The sequence below is a fragment of the Lactuca sativa genome, chromosome 3, assembly GCF_002870075.4.
Source record: "Lactuca sativa cultivar Salinas chromosome 3, Lsat_Salinas_v11, whole genome shotgun sequence".
Taxonomy (NCBI): domain Eukaryota; kingdom Viridiplantae; phylum Streptophyta; class Magnoliopsida; order Asterales; family Asteraceae; genus Lactuca; species Lactuca sativa.
This window is the reverse complement of record NC_056625.2, coordinates 269678224-269689939: the sequence shown is the minus strand read 5'-3', so window position 1 is coordinate 269689939 and position 11716 is coordinate 269678224. Positions and strand designations below refer to the sequence as shown.

At 31.3% G+C, this 11716-nt stretch overlaps 2 long non-coding RNA genes across 9 annotated transcripts; one reads left to right on the top strand and one right to left on the bottom strand.

Moving 5' to 3' along the window:
* The first annotated feature begins 1384 nt into the window (after positions 1-1384).
* On the top strand, positions 1385-2364 carry LOC111877064 (uncharacterized). Its single transcript, XR_002845249.3, has 2 exons — positions 1385-1847; positions 2088-2364. It is a non-coding gene; the product is annotated as an uncharacterized LOC111877064 (long non-coding RNA).
* Positions 2365-7508: 5144 nt separating this feature from the next.
* Positions 7509-10851, bottom strand: LOC111877045 (uncharacterized). 8 transcript variants are annotated; one of them, XR_006189635.2, is made up of 5 exons: positions 9971-10851; positions 9567-9633; positions 8964-9036; positions 7987-8584; positions 7509-7763 (listed from the first exon to the last, which is right to left on the bottom strand). It is a non-coding gene; the product is annotated as an uncharacterized LOC111877045 (long non-coding RNA). The 8 variants fall into 8 exon arrangements; XR_006189637.2 differs by having other exon boundaries at positions 7987-8508; XR_006189636.2 differs by having other exon boundaries at positions 9575-9633.
* Between the last annotated feature and the right edge of the window lie 865 nt (positions 10852-11716).

The window sequence follows — 11716 nt, the reverse complement described above, 5'->3', positions numbered from 1 at the left end:
CCACTAATATCATAACAAAATAGGTTAATATGATAAATACAACACTAATCATACCTCAAATAGTTTCTATTGAGATATAACTTCTTCAAAATGTTAAAATTTCATCGGGTTCTACTGTTTCAGTCATTTTGTATGAATGGATTAATCGTTAGGCGCTCTCTAATCGGTCGAGTAGCGTCTAGGGATTAATCGGAGATTAATTGGGACCTAATCGGGATTTTTACAACATTGATAAAAACAAATTAGTATAACAAACTTACAAATTAAAAGCCCTAATATAATAGCATATCTCCAAAAGTGGTCATAAGACCTCAACCCAACATAAAAACCTTTAAGTTTTTTTCTTTCTGAAATTTGTGTATGATTTGTATGCATGTCTTCCCAAAAGATTGGCATTTTTATAGTAAAATTTTCACTAAATACTAATTAAACATAATATAAGTTATAAAACTTTTGAGTCTTAAATCATAATTAAGAAAACTTTTGAGTTGGATTAGTTAAAAATTGGGGTTTCAAATGAATGTGGTTTAAGGAAATTAAAAAACGGGGTTTCAAATGCATGAGATTCAAGAAAAAATGCTAGTTTATAAGTATGTATAATGTATGATAATTAAACTAATTACAAGACTATCCATAACTTGTGAGGAACGTCTTGATTTTGGTCTGACATATATAATATTTTTGATGATATGATTGAATTTGGTGTTAATCTTCCAAAGCTCTTCAAAAGGAAAATTAGAAATGGCACCGGTACAACGTTTTGAAATGATATGTAGATGGGTGATACAACTCGAAAAAAACTTTTTCCCTAGTTATATTTACTTAATGTAGAAAAAATAACTTTCTTATTTTGGACAAAATTAAAGTAATAGAAAATTCTATTTTGTGGAAATGGGAGTGGAAAAACAGGTTTAAAAAAGGAGCTACGCAACAACAGTTTGTTTATATGAACTTACTTCTGGATGGTTTACTAACATTACTAAATTGTGGATATGTAGGATTGTATGGGGGATTCCATAAAAGTATTTTTCAGTTAAAACTTTTTATAGATGTTGCTTTGATTGAACCATAACCTTCTTTATTTATGTGAATTAGATGACTTCCTACAGAAAAATATATGTTTCATTTTGTGTACTCTATTAAATAGATTCCATGTTTACCCTATTTTTGTGCAAAATAGAGTGTATGTTTCTTCCATTATTTTTCCTTTATGTAGATGTCATGACCAATTTGGTTATTACAATAAAAAAATCATTTGTAAAGAAAACTATTAGATATTAGATATACTATTATTATAATCATGTGATAAAAAGATATGCACATGACAGCAAGTTCTTAGAATCCTAGTGAGATTATAGTTTCCTTTCATAAACCATTATTTGTATTATTTATACCACTCACATAATGAGAGAATTAATTACGAACAATAGCTTCTTTCATGGTATTAGAGCAATTTGGTTCTCACTTACTCTACCATCCATTTCTTATCTGTTTCTTTTCTCCTCTATCGTCCTCTTTTCTTTTTCTTTTCCTCTCATTCCTTCTACCATGGCTACTGAATCCAAAATTCATCCAGCCCTTACTACTTCCAATATCAAAAACATAATTCCTATTACCTTAGAGATAGAAAAAGGACATTACACCTCCTGGGAAACTCTATTTAAAATACATTGCAGAGCTTACCAGGTCATTGATCACATCATACCTGCAAAACCAACCACAGCAAGCTTACCCGACATATTCACCCACCGATCTCACTCAAGCCATGCATGCTCTTCCACTACAACAACCTGATGATAATTGGTATTTTGACACCGGTGCTACATCTCATATGACGGGTTCCCAAGGTACGCTCAAGTGTTATTCAAATTTACGTGCATTAAATAAAAATATAATTGTCGGTAATGGTCACAAAATTCTAATATATGGATATGGGCACACATCCTTCTGACCCCCTCACCCTCCAATCCGTCTAAAAAATCGTTCTTTATTCCCCTTTTCTCATTAAAAATCTTATTTATGTCCATCGTTTATCTATTGACAATAATTTAGCTATCGAATTTGACCCTTTCGGTTTTACTGTGAAGGATTACCAAACGAGGATCTGACTCATGAGATGCAATAGCCAGAGTGATTTATATCCGCTTTCATCCTCAGTTATCCAACAACTACAACCTCAAGCTCTTTCCGTAGTTTCTCAAAACATTTGGCATCATCGCTTAGGACATCTCGGCGTAGTTATTTTAAGTTTACTTAGAAAAAATAAGTCTATCTCTTGTAATCGTACTAAATCTCCTTTTCTTTGTCAATCATGTGTATTTGTTAAACAAACTAAATTACCATTTATTAACTCTATGACTACTACTTTTACCCCTTTTGATATTATTTATAGTGACGTTTGGACCTCACCGGTTTTGAGTTCCGGAGGGCACCGTTATTACGTTCTCTTTCTTGTCAATCATGTGTATTTGTTAAACAAACTAAATTTCTTATGGACTTTTCCTCTCTTTTAGTAGCTTTGTCAAAACTCATTTTTACGCAAATATCAAAGCTTCTCAATGTGATAATGGCACTTAATACAATAGCAAATCCTTTCACAACTTTTGTTCCTCAAATGGAATGGTTTTTCGTTTCTCTTGTCCTCTCACCTTATCTCAAAACGGGTAAGATGAGCATAAAATTCGAGCCATTAATAATATAATTCAAACACTTCTCTCCCACGCCAATGTCCCAGCCTCGTTTTGGCACCATGCTCTTGAAATGGCAACTTACCTCTTAAATATCATTCCAACAAAAACACTTAACAACCACACCCCTACCCATCTACTATACAAACGAGCTCCCTCTTACAAACATTTACGTATTTTTGGTTGTTTGTGTTACCCATTGTTTCCATCTACCAACATCAATAAATTACAACCGCGCTCCACTCCGTGTGTCGGCTACCCTACTCACCACCGCGGATATAAATGCTTTGACATCCAAAAAAACAAGATCATCTTGTCTCGCCATGTATTAATTAATGAAGATATTTTCCCTTTTAAACAAAATCCCACCACAACACCATTCTCTTATAATTGTCTCACAGATCCTATACATACCTCTTTACTTTTTCCCACTTCCTTTCCCTCCTAACCGTCATCAACCCCTAACTCCACCAGTGACTCTTCTGCCTCGGCTTCCCCATTTCCCGATCAAACTAACCCTATGTCTACCACTCTAGGCTCCAAAAATCCTTCTAACATGAATTCCTCCCAACCTCCCTCTACTCCCGTCGTGACATAACCATCTCGGACCATACATACACGAAGCATGTCCGGTATCTCTAAACCTAAACACATCTTCAACCTTTCTTCTCTTTCTACTATTTTTCCGCTTCCACGTAATTTGAACGATGCGTTATCTAATCCAAATTGCAAACAGGCTATGACTGATGAGTTTAATGCACTAATTGAGAATAAGACTTGGGTTTTACAACCAAAAACATCGGATATGCATATTATTCGATCTATGTGGATTTTTATACATTAATTTAAATCTGATGGCTCCTTTGAACGTTATAAAGCACGACTGGTGGAAGACGGTCATTCACAACAGGTTGGAGTTGACTATCACAATACTTTTAGCCCGGTAGTTAAACCGACTATTATACAGACTGTCTTGAGTCTTGTCGTTTCTAAATCATGGTCAATACATCAACTCGACGTAAAAAATGCATTTTTACATGGCAACCTTTCCGAAACATTTTATATGCATCAACCATAGCGGTTTCGCGACAATAATCATCCCGACCACGTTTGTCTCCTTAAAAAATCCCTATACGGTCTTAAACAATCCCCTCGGGCATGGTACCAACATTTTGCTAATTTTTTCGGGACTATCAATTTCAAGCATAGTGTGTCGGATCACTCATTATTTATTTATCGACAAAGTAATGATGTTGCATACTTACTCCTCTATGTCGATGATATCATCCTCACCACTTCATCTCGTAATCTTCGACATACTCTTACGGAGCTTCTAGCACATGAATTTGCGATGAAGGATCTTGGACCTCTAAGTTATTTTCTTGGCATCATCGTTCAACATCATTCTCAAGGTATAGTCTTAAGTCAAACTAAATACGCCAAGGAGATCATTGAGCGTGCTGGCATGTCGAGTTGTAAACCGAACACCACCCTTGTTGACACTAACTCAACACTTGATGCCAAAGCTGGTGATCCCTTTCCCGATCCAACTTATTATCGGAGTTTAGCCGGTGGCTTACAATATCTTACTTTTACGCAACCAAATATTTCATACATTGTACAACAAATATGTCTTCATATGCACGCTCCATATACTGCTCACATGCATGCTCTAAAGTGCATCGTTCGCTATGTCCAAGGGACTTTACATCACGGTTTACATCTTACTAAATCTGCCGCTACCCAACTCCTTTCCTATATCGATGCAGATTGGGGAGGCTGTCCCACAACAAGACATTCTACCTTTGATTACTATGTTTTCCTAGGAGACAACTTGATCTCTTGGTCCTCCAAACGTCAACCAACTTTATCGAGATCGAGTGTTGAGGCAGAATATCGTGGAATTGCTAATGTTGTCTCTAAAACTTGTTGGTTACGTAATCTCCTCCTCGAGTTACATTGTCCTCTTTCTAAGGCAACTATTGTCTATTGTGATAATGTTAGTGCCATATACTTATCCGGTAACCATGTTCAGCATCAACGCACAAAACATATTGAAATGGATATTCACTTTGTTCGGGAAAAGGTCGCTAAAGGCGAGGTTTGAGTTTTGCATGTTCTGTCACGTTACCAGCTAGCTGATGTTTTTACTAAAGGACTACCACGTATTTTGTTTAATGATTTTCTAGACAGTCTCAGCATTCGTCAACCTCCGGTTGCGACCGCGGGGGACTATTAGATTTTAGATATACTATTATTATAATCATGTGATAAAAAGATATGCACATGACAGCTAGTTTTTAGAATCCTAGTGTGATTATAGTTTCCTTTCATAAACCATTATCTGTATTATTTATACCATTCACATAATGAGAGAATTAATTACCTATAATAGCTTCTTTCAAAAACATTAAAAGATCATTACGTTAAAAACTTTCAAGACATAATATCAGAGTTTACCAAAAAATGTTTTATGAATCAAAGTGCGGAACTCACAAGTCTTGAAAAATATAACTGATAAACTATGAGAATGAAAAAGTCGTCTGTAATCATGCCACTTTCTCTCCTCTATCCACACCGAAAAACGTTAATAAACAACAGGCAAATGTAAAGCTTTGTGATCATACACATTATTCACTCAATATTACACACTTGCAAGATTAGTTTGTTGTGATGAGTTTCATGATGGTTTGTGCTAGAAGTTGGAAGAGAAACACTTACTTGCAAGCTCTAATGGCTACCCCACGTTTCATTATCCTCCTATTTTGCATCCTTATTTCTCCTCTCTTACTATTATTTCTTTCTTCTCTTCATGTTGCGTTCTTTCTTCACGTTCTTTCTTTTCTCTCAACTCACTTTTTGTTTTTCTTCTTTTTCCATGAATACTAGGGGGTGTAAGGATGGTGTTTGGCTAAGTAAGGGCTAGTCATGAGGCCTCCCACAACCATTAAATTCATTCAAATCGGGAGTTACATTTTTGGATACTCAAGAGCCCAAATTGACAGTTGTAGTCCTTTGACCAAAAAGTTAACATTTTAAGTTTCTAAAATTATACTTTTATTCCCTCACCTTATATATATATATATATATATATATATATATATATATATATATATATATATATATATATATATATATATATATATATATATATATATATATACATACTAGGTTACAACATGTGGAAATCACGAGTAAAAGATTTATAAATTTTTATTAAACTAAAAAGATATATGTTTTGTTTAATCTTTTATATTGATTGTTTAAAATTAATATTCATTTTTATTTGAATATCCGATATGTTACGTATGTGCATGCATTTAATATAATTATAATTTATAGAACAAATATAAATTTAAGATCCATTTATAGGTTAAAACTTGTGTGATACCCGAGTTGATAACATAAAAGAGCAAAAATAACAACGTACTTCAAAGAAAGTTGCTTTAAATGACAAGAATGGTTCCAGTTACTAATTCTTTTTTATAGTCTAAATAAATTAATAAAATGATATATTTCAGAACATAACCCTAAAATAACAAAATGTACTTCGAAAGTGCATAACTACAGAACATAACCCTAAAATAATAAAGTATACTTCGAACATAAAAAAAAACAAATAATATTTAAATAGCAAATTAATATTTTTAACGACAATCATATATAATAGTTCATCCAATGAGACATGTATGATTAAATTAAAGGTAGTCAAGTACTATTAAAATAATATATAAACATATTTTAAATAGAAAGATTAAAATACATATATAGATAGTTTCTTTTGGCAATTAATATATTTTTCACTATTTAATTTTATAAATTAATAAAATAATAAGGGGTTTAAAATGAAATTATGGAAATGAAATGTTATAAAAAGATGTAACATATAGATAAATTAAAGGACGATATATATATATATATATATATATATATATATATATATATATATATATATATATATATATATATATATATATATATATATATATATATATATATATATATATATATATATAATGAAACTTATTAGGGCCGTGACTAAAGAAATGGTCTTTAAGCTAAGAGATTTCAAGGAAAAATGAACCGATTTCGAAGCTATGTGGATCAAGATGAAGAGAAAAGGTGAGTTAAATAGTATAATGTAAGGAAATTAAATTCATCATTCAATAAGAAGTGGTCCATTGGAAAAATAATACACAAGACATTATCCTCTTGATAAAATCTACTATGTAGAATAAAACTTCTATAAATAAATAAATAAAAACTGACCTTTGTACTTATTTTAGTAATTTGGTTAAATAAATTAAGCAACATGCACCAACACTACAAACGTTAAAATTAAACTCAAACCAATTAGTAATTAGGTGACAATTTGTTGCTGAAATTTGCAATTAAGGCTACTATTTCTTAGTTGCAACAAATTAAATAAACTTATTTTAAGCCACTTGTAAATATCAATACCAAATTTCTATGCAGATTTGATGATTTTGCATTGCTTCTATATCTTCGGATTTTAAAATTCGATTTATATGCATCTCTATACTGAAAACAAAAGCAATAAACAACACAAGAAAATATGAATGAAATGGAAGAAGTAAATAAAAAAAAAAAGAGATTAGATGGATACATTAATCTCCATAATGAATTATCAAAGACATCAGGTGGCCTCCCGGACATGACATAAATTAAATATTTTTTAATTCCAGTCCATCTTTAGCTTTTGGAAGCCAACAAGAGATCATTTAAAAATATATATTATTGTTGGTTAAGCAACAAACTCAAGAAAATCTAATAAATAGAAAGAAATGGAAGATGGAAAAGTTATTTCAAATGATAATAAAAGCAATTAAACTAATTCATAAAGATTTTTATCTGATGAAGAAAGACAATCTGGATGAACAAAGCTAAAGCAATGAAAGGAATCACATTTTCACAGTGCAATGAAGATAAAGGTCTAAATCATTTAGCATGATGTGTTCGTCTTCTCAAAATAAAATGTTTTTGGGTTTTAGATCCTGGTATACGATTCCAAGCATGTGTAGATATGCTAATGTGAGGACTTCTGCAACATAGAATCTGCAAATAAGAAGAAATAAAAGTAAATAGCCACATACTTTCTACGATTATTTCTTCCTCTTGTAGACTTGTACTTTAAAAACTCCCGATCACAACAATATCATATTATCTATCTACATTGGGTAGATTTTCAAAGTATACTGTCTTTGATAACAAAACAATTGAAAGTATAATGATGTAAAAAATAGAATGCTATAAACAGTATGTTGCTATTTCAGGGTACCTTGGTGCTTCGTCAATATAATATTGATCCGGCTATTTTTTTTTCTGAGAAATGAAGACCGCCACTTGGTCAATACTCCATAACCAAACACGATAAATTCTCGGATACAAAATGCACATATAAAGTCGGTAAAAAAGGATGGATCCAAATTTCTCTCTTTATATCTGCCCTTGGCATCTTCTTTCTTCTTTCTGAAAACTCATTATCCATACACTTAATAGCAAAAAGAGAATTTGTCCCCACTAATTCCGCTAAATAAACTGTAACAATGTCCCTACATTCAATCTTTTTGAAAAGATTAAAAGTCCTCAAACCCAAATACCCGTTTGTTTCATTTTGGAATGTTGTTGTGGAAGCATCTTTCGTGAAGAATTGGATGTGCTTTCTTCAATTGATTTAACCAGGGTATAGACATTTCAGGAGTTGCAGTAGGCGAGGGCTGGAGTGTCCAACATATTTGATTTTTTCTTCATGGCGACAATTTATGGCTTTCTCGTGTCAGATTGCAAAATGGGACACCACCTACCAAAGAAAAAAGACTCAGATTGTAATCATTAAGGAAGAAGAACAGATTCACACACGTTGAAGTCAAAACAACCTACACAAAAGCAAAAACAAAAACAAAAAAAGTTACTAAAATTGCAACCATAAAGAAATATGAACAAACCACTTCTCTTTAAAAATTGATGCTATTCTAATTAACTTTATCAATAAAATTACTTCGGAATAAGAAACTTATGAAGTAAACTGGACATTATATATATATATATATATATATATATATATATATATATATATATATATATATATATATATATATATATATGAGAAGAATCAAAATAAAAGAATAGTTGAGGGATCAATGATTTAAAAAAAAAAAAAAAACTACAAAAAAATAGCTACGATGGATCATGGATGTATTTTAACCCAAGTAACATATCTAAAAGAAGGAAAAAGGCAATACAAAATTTTGATACCTTGACCAAAAGAAAATACAGAAAATGGGGATTGTGTTATTTAATAGCTTCTTTTGGAACAATCTCCATACATCTGTAACCATAATAACAAAAACAAACTAACTAAGAATCGTACACTTTAATTAGTAATTGCAGTGTGATATCACTTATGGCCGGATTTGATTTAATCCCATGTCAAGAACCGTCAAACATGCATATTTACCATAAATGAGTTTTGAAGCATTAATTTGACAATGATACAAATTAATACCAATGAAATAAGTAGATTAGAATAAAGATACCAATAAGGTAAGAAACAAGAAAAAAAAAATCCATTTTGACTGATACGACATTTTCAAGACAGATCTTTCAGAAAGCAAAGCATCTACACTGATATATTCAACAATTTTTATGATTTATCCATCCAGCTTACAATCACTCTAGAAGTAAAAATGAAAGAAAATTGCTAGATTCATAAGTACAACACATATGATATAATTCTAACGTTTTTTAATCATCCTTTTATCTATTCTCATGTTGTAACCATGCTATAGAGCAAAATAGAAATTATATCAAATTTAATTTGGCACATGATAGATATCATTTTAATGAATTAATGCTTACAAAGATACCCTTTTGTTTCTTCCAACTATCTCTGAATATTCAACAGCTTCTTCGCTTCAGTAGGGTCCTATATGGTTAAAAAAAACGAATCAAAGATAATATCATATATAAACAATGAACATCAACTATGCAACAACGAACCATAACTGTTAATACGAACATGAAACATGTTTAAAGCATCATTAAGATAAATCGTTGATCAGTGATATCTTGTTGTATGTTCTTCCATGAATAACCATGCCCTTTTGATATTCATCTATTACCTAATCCGTTTCAAAAAAAATCTATTACCTAATCAATAATTACCATTAGATTATTATATGAACCATTAAGAATCTTCACAAAAAATATAAAACGATTAATTTTAGTTTTAACAATTGCAAATCCTCTCCTTTCATGATTACCTTCTAAAGGCCAAAAATATTGGATCTGACATGTAGACTTGCATATCTTCAGCCATAGCAGTTCTAAAATTTTGATGTTGCACAGACCACCAGAAAGTAAAGCAAACAATTAATACAAAAATACCCAAGAAGCAGAAATAAGAAAACCATTCAGACTCCCTACCATGCGACATAAACCAAAATTGAAGAACAAACATAAAGCTTTCCTTACCTTTTACTATTGTAATATTTCATTTTCCCCAGTAAAAAATATCAATAAGTACTACCAAAATTGAAAAGTAATAAAGAAACAGAGAGGCACCTTAACCAAGAGCGATCAAAGGAAGTTAGGTCTAAGATAACAACATATTTTTCAGACTTGTTAATCAGCAACCAAAAGTAAAAGCCAAAGACCTGAATTAGGTAGCAGAAACTAATCTCCTACAAAAGATGAACACCAAATCGTAATCACGGTTTCTTGACTCAACATAATCGATTAATTAATATCATAAGACGGTAGCGTGAAGAGAGCGGAGCAGACGAACACTCAACTGACACGGAATGAAGGAAGCAATACATATGGCAACGAGAAAAAACAAATTAGGGCTTTTGTAGAGATTATGATATAAAAAGTTAGCTACATCCCGACAGGCGACAAGTTAGTTCATGGGATGACAAGGGGCAGTCCCTTCTCGTTTAATCAAAACACTCAAATTGAGAAGATAACAATACAATTAAAAGGGCGATGTCGATTTTAAATCCAATCATGTGAGAATAAAAGAAGGGAGAATGTCGCCCACTCAAACTGTACCAATGGTTGGGAGGCACCGATTGAAAATTGGGAAACTCGGGAGCCATGGCGGAGGAATGAAGTATAAGAAAGATGCAGTGAACAACGTGTATCAAAGTAGAATTCTCTTATATATATATATATATATATATATATATATATATATATATATATATATATATATATATATATATATATATATATATATATATATATATATATATATATATATATATATATATATATATATATATATATATATATATATATATATATAAAGAGGATTGTAATAGAACTTGAACATGCTAATCTTGAATGAAAACACAAAACACAAAACCTATATTTTTTTATTTCATGTTAAGGAACATTGTAACAATGAATCTGATCATTGACAATTAATCTGTTTTATCAAATGATGTAGAAAGTTAGTAATAATGTAGAAAGTTAGTGGCTAAATAAATTCACAATAACTTTTTCATATGAGTTGATATCGAAGCCAAATAGTAATAAACGTACAGTGGCTTCATTACGGCAATGGCGACAATTGAAATTTTCAACACAACATGGTGCCTTGATTAATTTTGTATCAATCCTTTCCCTTTCCATTCAAGATTCATGAAAATACATTTTTCCTCTTCAATTTCTGTTTCGGCTTCTTCACTCACTGAGCTCACAATCAAATCCCAAAAAATGCAATAACCCTTGGGTCTGACATCATAATTTATAAATCTTATAAATGAATTTATATAACATTCTAACCCGATGAACATGAGGCATTCTCCTTATAAATACGACCAACTAAATTCGTGTCTATTCTCATCCTTATTTATTTTAATTAATTATACATTTTCTTAAAAATTGCATCATCACAGTGAACGCTCTTTAAGTTCAAAAAGAAAATTGTAAAAAATAAATGTGCTTACTATCAATTATGTTATTCAACCAAATAATACCATGCGAGAAGATTTACATGAAGA